The following is a 20,252-nucleotide window of genomic DNA, read 5'->3' as shown; positions in this document are numbered from 1 at the left end:
CTGTTGGCAAGCTATTATGAAAGTGGATGTCACTCCTGCTTCCAAGCTTGTTTTAATTGCAGAGCTCCACCCAACACTGTTCACCATGGGTAACCATTATCACATTTGACTCATCAGTGTAACAGTGTTCAGCTTCACAGCATCCACAAGTTACCTCTGTATGGCAAGTGGACACACCAGGGCTATACGACCTAGAAGAATGTTTGACCAAAAACAATGAAAAATAGGCCTGAGGGTCGTGGATTAGAGTCACCCACCTTTGGCTTGGTAGCATCGCTTTCGGTCCACTAGGCCTACTGGTCTCTATGTTGCTGAGTCATAGGCAACTCATAGTGACCCTATGAACGAAAGTCCTTAACACTTGCGTGACTTTCATCCTTTCTCCAGGTTCACTGTGACACTGAAAAGATGAGGCCTTTTATGTGAAAAAAAATAAAACCATAAAGTTGTAAATGAAAATGCAAGGACTATGCTAGATTATCTAATCTAATAATAAAAACGCAAATAAGAGAAACAAAAACTACCGCAACAGAATTGAAACCCTTTTTTAATTAAAAGAATTCACAAAAATAGTAATATGAGATTTTATAAAAAAGGTGAAAAAGCAAACTACTGACTGAGAGAGAAATCTTCAGACACCATATATCTGACAAGACTCAATAAACTAGAATTTATCTAAAAACTTCAACAACTTAACAACAAAAAGACACCACAATCCCAAAATGGGTAAAACACTTTGAATCATTATTTTACCAAAGAGGACATTCAGATGGCCATCAAATATGTAAAGATATGTTTAGTATTGTTAGCCATCAGAGAGACACAAATCAAAACCACAATGAGACATCATTTCATTCCTACTAAGATTAAGTTGTTCCTGTTGTTGTTGTTGTTGTTGTTGTTAGATGCCATCGAGTCAAGTATGACTCCTAGTAACCCTGAACAAAAGATCTGAACCCTGTGCCATTCTCATCACTCTGACACACCCATTGCTGCAGCCACCGTGTCAATCCACCTCACTGAGGGTCTTGCTCTCTTTCACTGACCCTGCACCTTCTCAAGCATGTTGACCCTCCTCAAGGAACAGTCTCTCCTAGCAACATCTCCAAAGGATGAGAAATGAAACTTTATTGTCTTTGTCTGCAATGGGGCATTCTGGCTGTACTTTCTCCGAGTATTATCTGTTTGTTCTTTTGGCAGTCTATGGAGTAGTCTATACTATTCTGATGAAGAAAAAGATATTTATTCATCACAAATAACTTTTTTTAAAAAACCACAAAAGGTGACTTTACACATTGACCTCACCTGATGGATTGCATTGGGATCAGATTGACTACATCTATGGAAAGAAGCGCCAGAGAAACTCAATATCAGCAGTTGAAACTAGGCCAGAAGCTGACTGTGGAACAGACAATCAATCATGTATGTGCAAGTTCAAATTTAAGTTTAAGAAGATTAAAACAAGTCCATAAGGACTGAAATGTGACCTTGAAAATGAATTTTAAAATCCCACCTGAATTTAAAAATCATCTCCAGAACAGGTTTGAGGCATTGAACAGCAATGATTGAAGACTAGATGAGTTATGGGATGACATCAAAGATACTATCCTAGTAGGTAGGCTAGGATAATAAAAAATAAAATTAAAAATGTTGGTGAGGATGCAGAGAAATGAAAACCCTATCTGTTGCTGATAGGGAAGCAAACTGGTATAGCCCCTGTGGAAAATGGTATAGAGATTCCTCAGAAAATTAAAAATAAAACTATTATATTTACCCAGCAATTCCACTTCTAGGTATACACCCAAAAGACTTGTAAACTAGATGTATACAAGTGTTCATTGCAGCGCTATTCACAGTGACCAAAAGGTGAAAATAACCTAAATGCCCATCAATGCATGAGTGGATAAATGAAATGTGGTATGTACCAACAATGGAAAATGGATGAACCTTGAGGACATGGTGAGTGAGAGAAAACAATCACTGGAAGACAAATATTATAATGTCCTCAGTGATAGACAAGGAAAAGCTAAGGTATAAAGACTAGTTTAGTAGTTACAGACATGTAAGAGGGAGGAATGAGGGTCAACAGGGATAGAAATATCACATTGATTAAAGGTTGGGTTGGGCAGCTTTTTAGTATAATTACTGTCTACTAGTTATACACTTGTAAATAACTGAATAGGCCAGAGTTGTGTGATAGATATAGTTACAATAACAACAAAAAGCTGTTAAAGGTACTCATATAAAAAGAAAACTCACGGGACTTAGTTCCTTCGTTTGAAACTTTAGTTTCATGGGCAGAATAATGAGTATAATAACCTGTATGGTGCTTCTGGTTTTTTTGGGTGTTTGTTTGTTTGGTTGGTTGTTTTGGGGAGGGTTTATTAATTTTAATGAAAGTTTACAGAGACTTAGGGTTTCCAGTCATTCATTGTTGCACTTTTCTCCCTGCCTACCCCCTAGTCCCCAATTCACTCTTCTCCTTGAAAAGAAAAGAAAAACTCTTTCATTGTTATGCAATCCCTCCCCCCAGGTACACTCAACTATGCGCCTTCACTCTGGACTTCTGTAATGACAATAATACTCATTCATATATTCCTTTTAAATAGTTCTATCCCTCATCTGTTTCAATGCAATATACATCATTCCTCCCCTCCTTTACTGTCTTCCCTCAACCCTGATGTCAGTCCCATTTTACAACAGTGGCCCTATGCAATATTTGTCCTTTTGTGACGGAGATATTTCACTCAGCATAATGTCCTCCAGGGCCACCCATTTTGCATAATATTTAATGAGTTCCTTGTTTTTCAAAGCAGCATAGTATTCCATTGTGTGAATATACCAGAGCACTTGGGTTGTTTTCAGTTCTTTCTATTGCAAACAAAGCTGCAATAAACATGGGTGTGCATATATCTGCTTGCGTGGCAGTTATGGTTTCTTTACAGTAAATTCCAAGTAGTGGAATTTCTGGGGGTGTTTCTGTTTTAGTAATGTCATTTAGAAATGTCCAGGACTTCAAGGGAGCTCTGGTGAATTAGTAGTAAGGAAAAGGAACTGAGCCACCAACACAAAGCTACATGGTTCAAGTCCACCAGCTACTCCACAGGAGAAAACTAGGCAAGCTCTTCCGGTGTGATTTACCACCTCTGCAACCCTGCTGGAGCATGAGCTATGGGTCAGTTCTGATTTGATGGTCCACAACAACAAAGTCTTAAAAGGAGTAGTAGTAGTCTTAAAAGGAGTAGTAGTGGCACTGTGTATAACACATTAGACTGCTAAGGTCGTAATTTAAATCCATCAGCCACACTGCAGGAGAGAGGTGAACAGTCTTCTTTTATAAAGATGTACAACCTTAGAAACTTGATGGAAGATTGGAACTAACTTGATGACAGTGGATGGATGATGAGGGTCTTGAAAAAGAACCCAGGTAGTGTAGCACATAATACATAGAACTACCAACTGAAAGGTCTGTGGTTCAAATTGACCAGTTATTCCTTAGGAGGAAGATAGATCGCGTATTCCAGTAAAGACTCACAGTCTCAGAATCTAGATGGAGAGTTGTTATGAAACAGGCATGATGGCAAGTTTGGCTCTTAAAGCCATAAAAGCTTATGAGTGGTCACCTAAAGCCTGATCTCTGTTTACCTGGGACAACAGAGTAAAAGAGTCAGGAAAGAAGGAGTAGAGAGAACATGTGACTAATTGCCTCCTTTGCCCTAAGACCTGAAGAACGAATGCTTTGCTACTACTGTTGAACATTTTGATCAAAGACTCTATGGAAGAATCCTTTGAAAAAGTGGGAAAATATAACAGATTTTTAAATTCTTTGCAGAATCAGATGGCTGGAGTCAAAGGGCCTAGACAAACACTGACACTATTGTCCTTTATTGTCTATTGTTAGAGATAATCTGTAAGTGAAAAATATCCCTGAAGTCTTTTTTTAAAAAAAATACTGATTTACATGTAATATTTTATTTATGTTATGTTATTATGTTTCTTTCACGTACATTTTCCCCACCCCCTCCTTTCACTCATCAAACTACAACCCTGTGATTTTTTTTTCCTCATCCCCCCTTAGCTCCCCACAGCATCCCTTCCCTCTTTGGATCTCCATACACATCTTACTGGTTATCCTTCTGTTTCTACAGTAATGGTCTTATATAATGCTTGTTCTTTTGCACCTGAGTTAGTTCACTCAGCCTAATGCTCTCTTTCCTTAAAAGCAAACAATTGTTTTGTTAAACTGGCAAAAAATGTCAGCCTTGAACATTGTGCTTTTTTAAGAACTATCAGTATAGGCCAGCAAACACATGGAAATATGATCAAATTCACTAGCTATTAGATGCAAATCAAAACAACAATGATATATCATCTCACCCTAGCAGGAATAGCAAAATTCAACAGGACAGCAAACAACAAGTGCTGGTAAGAATGTGGAGTGATCAGAATGCTCAGTCACTACTGATAAAAATGTAAAATGGTACAGCCACTATGGAAAGCAGTCTGGTGCTTCCTCAAAAAGTTGAAAATAGAAATATCATTTGATGTAACTATCCACTGCTGAGAACATACTCCAAAGAAATAAGAGCTGTGACAGAATAGACAGACTCACACTTAAGTTTATTGAAGAGTTATTGACAATATATATACTATATATATAGAAGCAGCCCAAAGGCCCATCAACAAGCAAATGCATAGAAAGGCTACGGACATTTGTTGTTATTGTTATTGTTATTGTTATTGTTATTGTTATTGTTATTGTTGTTGTTATGTACCATCAATTCACATGCAACTCATAGCAGCCCTGTGTACAACAGCTCTGAACCCTGCTCTATCCTGTACCAATCTTATCATCTCTGACACCTACCTCCATTACCCCTGTCACTGAGTTACTCTGCCTCATCTTGGATATTTCTCACTTGTGCCATCCCTCCTCGCTCCCAAGCATAATGTCCCTATCCAAGAACTGGTCCCTTTTTGCAACATGCCCAAAATAGTTGAGACAGAACATCAGAATCTTTACCTCCAAGGAGCAGCCTAGTTTCACCCTCTCTAGGATGAACCTGTTTGTTGTATGGATGTTTACACAATGGAATATTATGCAGCACTGAATAACAATGAACTTGTAAAACATTATACAACAGGAATGAGTCTGGAAGACATTATGCTGAGTGAAATATGTCAGTCACAAAAGAAGTGGAGTGTGGGGAAAGAGTGGGAAAGGAATGAGTAGATAAAGAACACCACTCTGGAATGGGTGAAAGGAAGGACAATCTGAAAGAAATAGAAGATTAGAAATTATATGTGTGATGATTAATAGCCTGGGAGAGAGCAAGCATTACAAAAGGAGCTGGGAGAAGGGGAGGGAGGGAAAATGTAAATGAATAAATGAATGAAAATAAAATAAAAGGAACTATCAATATAGGATCACATTGACAGTAGGCACTCAAAAGATCAGATAGGAACTTTGAGAGGCATCAAGTTTATGTTAATGAGAGAGGAACAATTTAGAAAAAGAGGGTGAGAATGATTACCTAACTCAACGAATGAAGTCAATGTCATTGAATTACAAATCTTTTAAATCTTTTGTATTGATTCCTTTTTTAATAAATTTTTTATTTTGGGATTTTAACAAAAGTTTATAGAAAAGTTGGATTTTTATTCTTTCATTGTTGCATATTTTAACCCCTTTTCCTCCCTTCCCCCTTCCCCAGTTCATTTAAAAAAAAATGAACTCTGTTCATTGTTGCACAATTACCTTCTTTTCCTTTTGTCCCCCAGTCTTTTTGCACTGTATTTCTTATTCTGGGCTATTTTCGTAAGTATAGTGCCCAGTTATATATCCCTTTTGAACAGTTCTTTCCTTCATCTGTTCCAATGTAGTGCTCATTATGTATCCCCTCTTTTTCTTAGTTCCCCCAAAACCCCATGTCAGTCCTGTTCTATAACAGTGGCTTCTAAGAATCAAATCCCTGTGCACCTTAAAAAAACAAAACAAACAAAAAAAAACAACACAGACTCCAACAGGGTAAAAAGGAAAGCCACAGACTGGAAAAAATATTTGGTAATGACATATCTGATAAGAAATTCGTGTCTAAAAATGTACAGAATACTCCAGCACTTCAACAAGAAAAAAGTAAACAAACCAATCGCAAAAAGGGCACAAGATATGTATAGAGACTTCACAAATTAGTTGTACATATTGGAGTAGTTGCCTTGGTATACGTTTTGCTGTGCATATTCTCAACAACAACAAAGCAAAACTTAAACAATAAAATTAAAAAGGAATGCTTCCTTGCTAGTTGTGGAGCCCCATTTCCTAACAAGATTCACATGGTTAAATTAACATTTTTGTGTTCATGTTATTTGCATATAAATATAAAACATATTGACCAAGCACCTATAGCAATTATTGAAGGATGGTCTACTCAGCTTTGATTAATAACTTCTTATTTGTGTCTCAAATAAGAAGTCACCCTCACTTAGACAGTGCTGGCTTTGCCCTCTTGTCCTTCGCTGCCCAATCTTTTCCAGCTCGCTCTCTGGAGGAATGGCTGGGGAGGGCCTCCCACTCTCGCTTGGGGTTTGCAAGGTCTCAAATAATTTAAACACAATTTGTGTCTCGAATAATTTAAAATCAATAAAGGTGTGCATTAGGGCTGTATCCTTTTTCCAAATCGATTCAATCAGTATGCTGAACAAAACATTCGAGAAGATGGACTTTATGAAGAATGTGGCATCAGAGGAAGACTCATCAACAACCTGAGTTAATCAGATAACACAGCCTTGCTTGTTCAAAGTGAGGAAGACTTAAAGCACTTACAACAGAAGATCAAAGACTACAGCCTTCAACATGGATTACATCTCAACATCAAGAAGACAAAAATTCCTATCACTGGGTCCAAAGGTAACATCATGAAGTTATTGTTTTCGTTATATGTCTTAAACTGCAACTTATAGCAACCCTATGAACAATGACTCTGAACCTTGCCCTACCCTGAGCCAAGCTCACCACCTCTGACATACCTGACTTCATTGCCCCAGTCACTGTGTCAATCCATCTTATTCGGTATCTTCCTTTCCTTCACTGACCTTCTACCATTCTCCAAAGTCTGGTTCTTCTGGACGACATACCTAAAGTATGTGAGATGAAGTTTCAAAATTCTTATCTTCAAGGAGCAAACTGCTTTCACCCTCTCCAGAACAGTCCTGTTTTTTCTCTTGGTAATCCATAGTACGTTCAATACTCTTCTCTAGTACCATAACTCGGAGGCATTGATTCTTCTTTTGTCTTCCTTGTTCATTGTCCAGCTCTCAGATGCATAGCAAGCACCTGGGAAGACCATGGCCTTAGTCTCCAGAATGAAACTTTCTTTAGCACTCTGGAGAGATCCTTGACAACAGATTTGTCCAATGTAACTGATCTTCTGATTTCCTAACTGTTGGTTCCAAAGATGCTGATTCCTATTTATCATGCTGTTGTCTATTGGCCCAGTGGTGAAGATTTATTTTTTTTTCTTGATGTTGAGCTTCAGTCTATTTTGAAAGCTTCAGACCTTGATCTTCTACAGCAAATGCTTTAAGTCTTCAGTTTGTGCAATGCTGTCTCATCTGCATAACACAAATTGTTGATGGGTATTCCCCCAATCCTGACCCATTCCTTATCATAAAGCCCAGCCTCCAAAGAATCTATTCAGCACACGTATTGAATATGTATAGAGAAAGGATACATCTTTGATGCATTCCTCTTTTTATTTTTAATTATGCAGTGTATCCTTACTCTATTCATAGAAAAACTTTTTGGTCTAGGTCCTGATTTCTCATGAGCATAATAAGGTGTTTTAGAATTCCCATCCTTCTCAATATAAGACACAACAGGTTGTGATCCACACAGGTCAATGTCTTTGCATAGAAAAAAATAAAAATAAAAAATAAAACCACTACAAAACCATAAATAGACTTTGTACTCTCTGCTTTCTGCCAAGATCGATCTGTTATCAGCAACAATATCCTTAGTGCCACAGCCTCTTCTAAACGCAGCTTGTATTTCTGGCAATTCTCTGTCAATGTACTGTCCTGGTCACTCATGGATAATCTTTACAAGATTTTGCTTGATTGTTATATTAGACATATTGTTAAAAAGACTGAAATGGTTCACTATGTCCTATTACTTGGAACAATAATCAACACCCTTGATATCAGCAGTCAGAAGATCAGGAGACATATTGCATTGGGAGAGTCTGCTTTCATGGGCCTCTCTAAAATACTGAAGAGCAATCATGTCATTTTAAAGATTAAAGTGCACCTATTCAAGTCATAGTCTTTTCACTTTCTTGTTATGCATCTGAGAGCTGGACAATGAACGAGGATGTCAGAAGAAGAATTAATGTTTTTGATTTGTGATGTTGAAGAAGAGTACTGAATATCCCATGGAATGCCAAAAGAATAAACACATCTTGAAGAGAGTGCAGCCAGACTGCTCTTTAGAGGCAAAGATAGCAAGTCTCTCACACTTTGGGCATGTTGCAAGAAGAGGCTATTTGTTGGAAAGGAGAATCATGCTTGGAAAGGTGAAAGGTCAACAAAAAAGAGGAAGACTTTCAAGGAAATGACTTGACACACTGATTGCAGCAATAGGCTCAAGTGTGTCAGAGATAAGGCTAGCACAAGATAAAGCAAGGTTCAGCTTTGTAGGTCACAGTGTCACTATGAGTCATACTTAACTTGATGGCATCAACAACAACAGTTACAGAGGATGAGGGAGTTCTGGTGGTTTAATGATAAGGAGCCATGCTGCCAACTGAAAGGTATGTAGTTTGAACCCACCAGCTACTCCAAGGGAGAAAGATAAGCACTCTCCTCTCATGTGATTTATTACCTCTGGAAATCTGCTGGAGGATCAGCTATGAGTGGGTTCCGACTCGATGGTACACAACAGTCAAGAGGATGCGCTGAGGTGGCCTAGTGGTTAGAAGTCACACTGACAGCACAAAGGCTGCACCCGCCTGGCAGTTCAAATCCACCAGCAACTCTGAGTGGGAAAGATGAGCAAGCTCCTCCCATGCACTTTACAGCATCTGAAAACCCACTGATAGGTCAGCTCTGGGTCAGTTCCAACTCAATGGCAAAGGAGTTTGAGTTTTGAGTTTGATTACAGAGGACAGATAACTAGTGCCATAGTCCATAGGGAGTTGCACTAGTCCCCAAAGGTGAAGCCTCCCTGGCAGTTTTAATTTGACCAAGGGAGTTGCTTCGAGGGAGAAAGATGGGCGAGCTCTATTCCTCCGTGATTTACAGTATCAGAAATTCAGTGGAGACTGATCGTGAGTTCGGCAACCAAATCAAGGATCCGTGTTCATCAGGGGCTTGAACAGTGGGCCTGGACTCCCCGCATCACACCACACCAAGCGCGGCAAGCCACTGGGGGTTTATGAAGAAACAGAAAGCAGTCATAATGCTGAAGCTCTGACGCCAAAGAAATTCAGAGGGGACCTGTCTAGAGGCGGCAGGAGTATCCCATCGCCTCTGGGCAGTTGTCGGTGACCAACTTTGTCATGAGCAGTGACATCCAGCAAGGCCGGGCCCAGTGCCTCACTCTCCTGGGAAGACATGCTGAAGCTCTGGAGATTGTTGCCACTGGAAAACACCTAATACTGACCACATTACCACAGCGCTCTACCTCTGGCTGGCCACCTGTTCAAGTCTGAAGAACTTGGAGATCATTTTCTCTTTGCAAAAGCTGGTATCTCTGCATCCATTTAATCCTTGGAAGTGGGGCCGACTGGCAAAGTCGAGCCTGAACCTGGGCCCCTTGCACTCTCAGCATCCGTGCTTCCTCTTGCAAACGGTACCATTTCTCCTCAGGTGACAGAGATAACGAATCACCTGCTCCTCCTTCAGGAAAAGGCGGTCTTTCACGTTTCCCTGAAACCTTACCTGAGAGCTCTGAGTTTTCTGTGGGAGTGAGCAGCCACCCCAGCCTGCAAAATGAGAAAGTTGTTGTTATGTGCCGTCGAGCCACTTGCGACTCATAGTGACCCTATGTACAACAGCCCTAAACTCTGCTCTGTCCTGTGCCAATCGCATTGTCTCCAACACACCCATCCTCATTACCCCAACTACTGAATCAATCCACCTCATAGGGGGCCTTCCCCTTCTGCGCTGTCCCTCCACCCTACCAAGCATGATGTCCCTCTCCAAGGACCTGTCCCTCCTTGCAACATATCCAAAGTATGTCAAACAGAGCCTTAGAATCCTTGCCTCCAAGGAGCAGCCCGATTTGACCATCTCCAGGATGAATCTATTTGTTTTCCTAGCAGTCCATGGTATCCTCAATACTCTTCTCCAGCACCACAGCTCAAAGGCATCAATTCCCCTTCTATCCTCCTTAGTCATTGTCCAACTCTCTGATGCATAACAAGTGATAGCAAAAACCATGGCCTGTATCAGGTACACCTTAGTCTCCAGAGAGACACCACTGCTCTTCAGTACTTTGGAGAGGTCCCTAACAGCAGACTTTCCCATGGCAATACATCTTCAAATTTCCTGGCTGCTGGTGCCGAGAGTGTTGACTGTGGAGCCAAGCAAACTGAAGCTGTCAACAATCTCAATATCTTCGCCATCCATCCTGATGCTGCCAATTGGCCCAGTGGTGAGAATCTTTGTCTTCTTGACATTGAGCTTCCATCCATATTGGAGACTGCAGTCCTTGACCCTCTGCAGCAAGTGCTTCAGGTCCTCTGCAGTTTCAGCAAGCAGGGTTGTGCCATCTGCATAACGCAGATTGTTGATAGATCTTCCACCAGTCTTGACCCCACATTCCTCCTCAGAGAGCCCAGCCTCCAGTATAATCTGTTCTGCATACAGGTTGAAAAGGTATGAAGATAGGATGCATCCCTGGCATACGCCCTTACCAATTTTGAACCATGCAGTGTTCCCTTGCTCTGTTCTGATGACTGCCTCCCGGTCCAAGTATAGGTTTCGCATTAGAACGATCAAGTAAGTGTTCTGGGCTTCCCATTCTTCTCAGAGTCAGCCACAATTTGTTATGATCCACATAGTCACACACCTTTGCATAGTCAATGAAACACAGATAGACATTCCTCTGGTATTCTTTGCTTTCAGCTAATATCCATCTAACATCAGCTATAATATCCCTAGTACAATGACCCCTTCTAAACCCACCCTGGACTTCTGGCAGTTCTCTGCTGATGTGCTATTCCAGTCATTTTTTTATAATCTTCAATAAAATCTTGCTTGCATGTGAAATCAATGATATTGTTCTATAGTTTCCACACTCTGTTGGGTCACCCTTCTTTGTTTTTTTTTTCACGATTTAGGAATTTTTATTAAAGCAAGAATTTTATAATCCAAATTACATATCCTTGCTCAGTTATCAATTCTGTTACCTAAATCAGAACTGACATTCTGAGCTATTCCACAGCAAAGAATTACGAAATTAAAGAAAGGAATGATTTAAATTCTTGTACTTTGTTGAAAATTCTTTTTCAGAGAGTCTCTAAAACATTAAGGACTAGCACGTGCTAACCCCGGCATTTGCTTGGTACGTAAGGTTCAAGGTTTCCTTTTCTTTTTTTTTTTAATTGTATATTTTGCATTTTTTCCACAATATTTAAGTTTTTCGATGTTTAGTTCTTTTTCTTCGGTGAAGCACGAGTTTTCTTTCATAGTCCCTCATCATTTTAAACAGTTGGAACACCAGTGGCATGGCACTGTTAACTGCTTTCTGGGCAGCCTCTTAAGCTTGGTGGGCTTGTAGTACAGCTACAGCTTCATGAACCTTAGACCGAAGAAACTCCGGAGACTCAAGCATATGAAGAAGTTCCGAATGGGTCACCCTTCTTTGTAATGGGAAGAAATATAGATCTCTTCCAGTCAGTTGGCCAAGTGGTTGTTCTCCAGATTTCTTGGCACAGCTTGGTGAGCACATCCAGGGCAACATCTGTTAGCTGAAATATGTCAATTGGTATACCATCTATTCCTGGGGATTTATTTTTTGCTATTTCCTTCAAAGCTTGAACTTCTTCCTTCATCACCATAGGCTCTTGCTCATATGTTGTTTCATTAAATTCTTCTATGTCTGCCAATTCTTTCCAATATAGTGACTCAGTATATTATTTCCCTCTTCTTTTAATACTTCCTGGATCATTTAATATTCTTCCTAAAACATCCTTGATTATAGCAACTCGAAGTTTGAATTTGTTCTTCAGTTTCTTGAGCTTAAGAAATGCTGAGCGAGTTCAGCCCTTTTGGTTTTCTGACTCCAACTCATTGCACATTTCATTGTAATATTTTGCTTTGTCATCTCGTGCTGCCTTTTGAAATCTTCTATTCAACTCTTTAGTATCTTGAATTCTTCCCTCTGCTTTGGCTACTCTGCATTCCAGTGCAATTTTCAGAGTCTCTTCTGACATCCATTTTGGTCTTCTCTTCCTCTTCTGTCTTTGCAGTGACCTTTTGCACTCTTCCTGGATGATACCCTTGATATCCTCCCACAACTCATCTGGTCTTTGCTGATTAGTTTTCAAGGCCTCAAATCTGTTCTTGAGCTGGTTCTGAAATTCAGATGGGATAGACTCGAAGTCATATTTGGTTCCTGTGGACTTGGTTTAATTTTCCTCAGCTTCAGCTTGAACTTGCATATGAGTGGTTGGTGGTCTGTTCCACAATCAGCTCCTGGCCTAGTTTTCATAGCTGATACTGAGCTTCTCCAGCGGTTCTTTCAACAGATGTAATCAATCTGATTCCTATGCATACCGTCAGGTGAAATCCATGTATATAACCTACGTTTATGTCTCTTAAAAAACGTATTTACAATGAATAAGTCATTGATTGTGAACAATTCAATCATTCTCTCTCCAGCTCCATTTCTGTCACCGAGTCCATGTTTTCCAACTCCAACTTTTGCATTCCAGTCACCCATTATTATCAATGCATCTTGATTGCATGTTCGATCAATCTCTGATTGTAAAAGTTGGTAAAAATAGGGAGCTCTTGTGGCCTAGTGGCAAGATGCTGCACTGCAATCCCAGAGTTATGTGGTTCAAATCCACCAGATGCTCTGCTGGAGAAGGAGGGGGCAATCTCCTCCTGTACCAGTCAGATCTGATTTGACAGTACATGTAAAAATAATACAATAAAATTTTTTAAAAAAAGTTGGTAAAAATGAGAAAGACCTTCCATATACTCAGAAGTGTGTGTCAGAAATAAGCGAGGCTGTGTGGATAAAGACACAGATGAAAGCTTGTGCCTGTTTTCTAAGGACCAAGTTATGGGAGAAAATCTTGTTCCAGAAAAAATCAAAGAGGAAGTTCACACAGAGGTCAAATATGTCTCTCTGCCTCCTTGGCTGCTTTGATGAGTGAATCTTCCAAAGAGTTTGAAGACAAGTGGTTCAAAAAGATCAAAGACCATATTCACCAAGTGGAGAATCCCTTCCACACAGAGATAAAAATCTTGGCTTAGGGGTGCATTTAAAAACAAAGCCAAAAACATCTTCACACACACAAACACACACACACACACACACACACACACACACACATTTCAATTGTACTTGTTCACTTTCAACAAGCGCTATTGCTAATAATGCAAAATAGTGAATTAAAAATAGTTATGTTTTATATATTAAAAAAGAAAACTCAATGGAATCAAATGATAAAGAACTTTGTAATATTTAGAGGCAAAGCCTAACCAAGACCTGGTTTGAGCCACAGAACTATGCACGGTGAAGGTCAGTTACAGCATGAACTCTGTAGGAAAGAAGTTATTTCTCAGCATCCTGCTTTTTAATTCAGTGACAGTAAACTGGCGAGACACAGCTCAGAGCCATTCTTTTCTTACATATTCTGAGCACTGACAGAGGAACAACTAAGCTAACAGCAAAGTTTCAACAGGCAGGAGACCCGCAGGAAGATGTGAGTGATGGTGGGAATTTCCACTATGCACCTGTGTCAGCCAGGCAAAACGAGGATGTTCATTAGCTGCATAACTTGTCTGCCTATTCGCAAAGTGCACATGCCTGAGACCCATGTTTGGACTTTCTAAGCTGTCCAGGACCAAAGACACGATATGAGTGCAGAGGGGAGACAAGTACAAGATGAAAGTATGAGACTCCTTGTTATAAAATCACCAAGAATTTAAAGATGGTGACAGCGAGTATTAAATAAAGAACACAGCCTGTCACATCTCTGGGCTCTGTTCGAGTGGCCAGACTGAATAGCCGTGAAGTTGAGAACACCATGTTCACTCTGAAGCGGGTTCCCTGGATGACACAGTGCTTTCCCTGATGACTGGGAGCCACAGCTTCATGTCATGGAATCTCCATCTTCTGCAGGACCTGGAAGAGCACTGTCCAGAGGCCAGTGCTGCTTCCCATCTGGTTGTCTGTTTTAAAATTACATGTTTAGGGAAATTCAGATATTTCAATCATAAATTTCTTTTATAATCGTTTTTTCTTAAAGAAAAATTAAACTGGTTTATTGTGTTAAAAAAAAGGAAAAAGAAATGCAATGGAGGGTCTGCTATGAGTTGGTTCTGACTTGATGGCAATGAGTGAGTTATTATAGAGGAAAGGAGTCATGATGGTGTGGTGCATAACATATGGGGCTGCTAACCAAAAAATCAGCAGTTTGAATCCACCAGCATCTCCAGGGGAGAACAATGGGCAGTTTCCTCACATAAATATGTACAACTTCAGAAGCCCACTGGCAGGTTGGCTCAGTGGCAGTGGGTGAGAGAAATAATTTGACTGCTGCTCACAAGGTCAGCATTTCCAGCCCACCAGTTGTTCCATGGAGAAATATGTGACAGCTCCCATATGCAAAGGTGACATGTCATGCAAAGATGACAGCCTTGAAAGCCCTCTCAGGCCGCTGCACTGCCTCCCTGGGTGTTGCTGTGAGTTGAGATTTACTCAGTGGCAGAAAGTTTGGTTTGGGTTTATTATAGAAGCTGGGTGCTGAAAACACATATATCCACCTCCCTTCCTTGCAGCTGAGGTCGGCATGTGATATAGAAGCCAGTTCTGTTCATTGAAATTGTAAACAGGTTTTTGCAGCTGACTTCTGAAAATGATTCTCTTTTTCTCCTTGTCTGCAATGCAGATGTGAACCTGGATGGCTTAGTAGGCATCTTGTGATCATGAACCAAACAATAAGGAAGAGGACAAAAGACACTAAACATATTAGCGATAGCAGAGCATAAACATGAGGAGGACCTGGGTGCTCTGTGATAGCACTGAACAAAGAATAAGCCTTGGACTGCTTATATCAGAGCTGCTTTCTATATGAAAATAAGAAAAATAAATCTTATTTGTTCATGCCACCTTAGATGGATTCTCAACAGTATCCCATCACTAGTTCTTCAGTACTCAGCTTTTCTGTGTTCATCTGAGGCTGGCTTCCTGGGGGGATCTCTATTACCCCACCCAATGCTCAGTTCATTGTACTGGAAGGAACCAAAAGACGAGACTTCAGACCTGTTCTGCTTTAACCACCTCATTATTCTGATGCTTGAGTCAAGTGTTTGAAGAAGCCCTAGAACTATAGCACAGTTTGCTAATTCAAAGATTAGTGGTTGAAACCCACCAGCCACTTCACAAGAAAAAAAGACCTGACTCTCTGCCCTCTGAAAAATGACAGCCTATAAAAGCCTCTGCAGCAAGTGGACTTGGTCCTAAAAAGTTTCTATCGAGTTGCTGTGTGTAGGATTCAACACAATGGTACATAAAAACAACAGCCAAGTTGCTCAGTCCTTCGGTTCAATACAGAGCTCTGGTGGCCTAGGGTAAGGATCTTCTTCACTGCCAACCTGAAGGCAGGGAGTTTGAACCTACCAGCTATTCAGTGGAAGAAAGATAGGTAATATTCTCTTGCGTGATTTACAGCCTCTGAAACCCCACTAGAGGATGAGTCGGTTATGACTCAACTGCGTGTTACATCAGTTGTTGTTGCAGTTGTGTGCAGTCCAGTCAGAACTGACTCATAGCTGACTTTCCAGTAGGACTTTAGAGGCTATAAATTGCATGAGATGAGATTGCCTCTCTTTCCTCTACGGAGCAGCTGATGGATTTGAACTGTCTTCCATTTGGTTGACAGTAGAACACCTTGCCACTAGGTAATTAACAAGTTGCCAAAAAAAAAAAATTCTACTGCCATTGACAATTTCAGTCTCCTCTCCATCCATTAGAGATTGAAACTGTCAACAGCTTCATCTTGCTTGGATTCACAATTAACACTCTTAGTACCAGCAGTCAGGAAATAAGGAGACATACTACACTGGGAAAATCTGCAGTTAGGGACCTCTCCAAATTATTGAGGAGTAATGATGTCAGTTTGAAGAGTAAGGTGTATCTGATTCAGGCCATGGTCTTTCTAATCACTTGCCACGCATCTGAGAGTTGGACAATATTTGAAAAAGGATGATAGAAAAAGAATTTATGCCTTTGAGCTGCAGTGTTAAAGAAAAGCACTGAACATTCCATGGACAACCAAGAGAACAAACAGATATGTCTAGGAGAGGGTACAGCCAGAGTGCTCTTTGGAGGCAAGAATGATGAGGCTTCGCCTTACATACTTTGGGCATGTTGCCAGGATGGGCTATTCCTTAGTGAAGGACATGATGCAGGGAAGGGTGGAGGGTTGGCAAAGGAGAGGAAATCCCCCAACCAGGTGAACTGATGTGGTGACTGCCCTAATGGGCTCTTGCATGTCACGAAGTAATAGGATGGCACAGCATAGAACAGGGTTCAGATCTTTTGTTCATCATGTCACTATGAGTCATACTCAACTCGATGCCACCTAACAACAGCATGGCCATTGAATCATCACACTTCTACGTCTAAAACCAAGCAGAACTGGCCCTTAGGACTCCTGAGGGTATAATCTTTGTGGAAGAAGACTGCCATAACTTTCTCCCATGAATCTGCTCATAGATTTCAACTATCAACTTTATTATCAGCCAAGTGCTTAATTTGTGCAACACAAGGGCTCCTCATAGATGTTGTTATTGTTCATGTTAAGTGCCAGTGAGTTGAGTATGATTCACAGCAACCCTAGGAACAACAGATTTGAACTCTGTCCTTTCCTGGTGCCATACTCATCATCTCAGACATACTTGGGCCAATTGCTGCAGTCACTGTGCCGATACACCTCATTAAAGATCTTCTTCCTCTCCACCTTGTCCAGCATGATATCCCTCTCCAGGGAATAACCTCTCCAAGCAACACACCCAAAGTAGGTTAGATGAAGTGTCCTCATCTTTGCTTCCAAGGAGCATTCTGGTTGCACTTTTCCGTAGGTAGCTAAAAATTAAGCCAGAAAAAGTACCAGACTTAGGAGAAATACAAGCAGCATGCTCTGCAGAAGCCTAAGTATTAAGACAGGCTTGCTTATTTTGATTGGTGAAGGTGAGGGAGACTTACTAGGAGAGTGGCCACAGTAATGAATTTGAACAAAGCAATGATGAAGCAGATGGTACAAAATTAGGCAATGGGGCAGCCTGTCACATACAGGTCCCCATGAATTGGAGCCTACCTGACAAAAACTAACAACCACCACACAAGGTATTTTTTTTTAATCAAGTATTTTACACATTAACAAATTTTTCTAAAAGGGTACCATTTTCTACTCATACTACTTGCTTTTTTGCTTATCATTATTTCTCTATATTGATATCTACAGTTCTAATGTATTCATTTAACCACTTAATACTACTACATTTAAAAAAAACCCAAAACATTTAATCTTTCCAACTTCTTACTGAGAACTAAAATATATCTATTATTCAAATATATGAACCTACAGCTAACCAGGAAGCAGTCCTCAGAACAAAGCTAGAAAACATTGCATGGTTCAAAATCAGGAAAGGAGTGCATCAGTGATGTGCCCTGTTTCCATACCTTTTCAATCTGTACACAGAACAGATTGTTCAGGTGGCTGGACTTTATAAGAAGAAATGTAGCATCAGGACTGGAAAAGACTCATCAACAACTTGCATTATATAGATGAAATAACCCTGCTTGCAGAAACTGAGGAGGACGTGGGACATTTGCTGTGGAAGGTCAAAGACTGCAGTCTTCAGTGAATTGAAGCTCAATATCAAGAAGACCAAGATTTTCACCATTGGGCAAATTGGCCATGAGAGATTGAGAGGGCATTGAGGTTGTTGACAATTTCAGCTTGCTGGGGTCTACAATGAACACTCTTGGCACCAAAAGTCAGAAAGTCAAAAGACGAATTGTCCCAGTAACAATAGCAAAATTCAACAGAACAGCAAATGATAAATGCTGTTGAGGTTGTGAAGACATTGGAACCCTTATTCTCTGTTGGTGGAAGTGTAAAATGGTGTGACAACTAGGGAAGGCAGTTTGGTGCTTTCTCAAAGAGTTGGAAATAGAAATACTATTTGATCCGGCAATTCCACGACTGGAAATATACCCTAAAGAAATGAGAACCACCATCTAAACAGATATACACACACTCATGTTTATTGCTGTATGATTTGCTGTAACAAAGAGATGGAAGCAACCCAAGTGCCCACTCATCAACAAACAAATGGATATAAAAACTATTGCATATTTATACAATGGAACACTATACAACACTGAAAAACAATGAGCTCCTAAAACATTACACAACATGGATGACCCTGGAGGACATTATGCTAAGTGAAATAGCTCAGTCAGAAAAACAACAAATACTACAGAACACCACTGTTATAAAACAGGTCTGACATGGGGTCGGGAAGAGAATAGGATAAGTAGATTGACGATGAACATTACATTGGAACAGATGAAGGAAAGAACTGTTCAAAAGGAATATATGATTAGGCATTATATGTATGACAACAGCCCAGAGTAAGAGGTACATTGCAGAGAGAACTAGAGGGGTGAGATGGAGGGGAGGTAATTGTGCAATAATGAATGAGCATTTAAAAAAAGTGAACTGGGTTGGGGAAAGAAGGAAGAAGGTGTAAAATGTGCAACAATGAATGAATGAAAACTAACTTTTGTGTAAACTTTCATTAAAATCACAAATAAAAAATAAATTAAAAAATTTTAAATCATAAAAATTTTTAAAATGATATTTAAAAAAAGAAAAGACAAATTACATTGGGGCCAGCTGTCTGGGGCCTCTCCAAAGAGTTAAAGAGCTACCAAAGAGTAGTTGGAACCAACTATGAGATATCATCTCACCCCAGTCAGAACTGCAAAATTTAACAGAACAGCAAGCAACAAATGCTGGCAAGGTTGTGGAGAAACTGGAACCCTTATTTACTGTTGGGAGTGTAAAATGGTGCAACTACTGTGGAAGGTGGTATGGTGCTTTCTCAAAAAGTTACAAATAGAGATACCTTTTGACCCAGCAATTCCACTACTGGGAATATACCCCAAAGAGACCATAAACTGACATCCAAGCAGATATATGCACACCCATGTTTATCGCGGCTTTGTTCATAAGAGCAAGGAGTTGGAAACACCCTAAGCGCCCATCAACAAATGAATGCATAGAGAAGCTGTGGTATATTCACACAATGGAATACTACGCTGCGTTGAAAAACAAGGAACTCATGCAATATTATCCAAAGAGTAGTTGGTGGATTTGAAATATGTGTCTCTTGGCTGGCAGTGCAATTCCTTACCACTAGGCCATCAGGGCCCCTTTTGATAGATTAACTCTTAAAATCCAGCCCCCTTCCTGAATAAATATGATTTTTCTTCCCTGCCTACAAAGCCTTTAGAAGAATCACTTCTTCCTTTGCTTGACAAGTCGTGGGCTAGTACTGCCTTGTCTCTTCATGCTTCCCTTTGCAAAGTATTTTTTCATAATAAACTTCTTTCTTTGCTCACATAGAAAAATCTGGACACCTGTTTTGATATTTTTACTTAACAAAAGGAAGAACCCAAACTCAAGGAGTGCACTAGAGATATATTCTTGCCAATCATGTTTAGGGAGTAGTCAAGCTACAAACCCATTTCCTCCTTTTATTTCCCATTTCCATACTTCTGTTCTTTCCTAACCCTTCCTGCTTTCTCAGTTTTGTCAAAGTGGACAAACATTGTATTTCTTATCTTAAATGGTTGTTCTAAGGAGTGGTTGTTGTTGTTGTTGTTATGTGCCATCGAGTTGTTTTTGACTCATAGCGACCCTATGCACAACAGCCCTAAACCCTGCTCTATCCTGCGCCAACCGCACTGCCTCCAATACACCCATCCCGATTACCCCAGTCAC

General features: G+C 40.2%; 1 pseudogene; it reads left to right on the top strand.

Annotated features, from left to right (window-relative positions):
- Nucleotides 1-722: 722 nt before the first annotated feature.
- LOC102865736 overlaps nucleotides 723-20,252 on the top strand; it is a 107,378-nt pseudogene continuing 87,848 nt past the window's right edge.

Source organism: Elephantulus edwardii, unplaced genomic scaffold (assembly GCF_000299155.1).
Source record: "Elephantulus edwardii isolate Elephantulus edwardi_28Jun2011 unplaced genomic scaffold, EleEdw1.0 scaffold00203, whole genome shotgun sequence".
In the NCBI taxonomy this organism is placed as follows: domain Eukaryota; kingdom Metazoa; phylum Chordata; class Mammalia; order Macroscelidea; family Macroscelididae; genus Elephantulus; species Elephantulus edwardii.
This window is presented reverse-complemented; position numbering and strand designations above follow the sequence as displayed.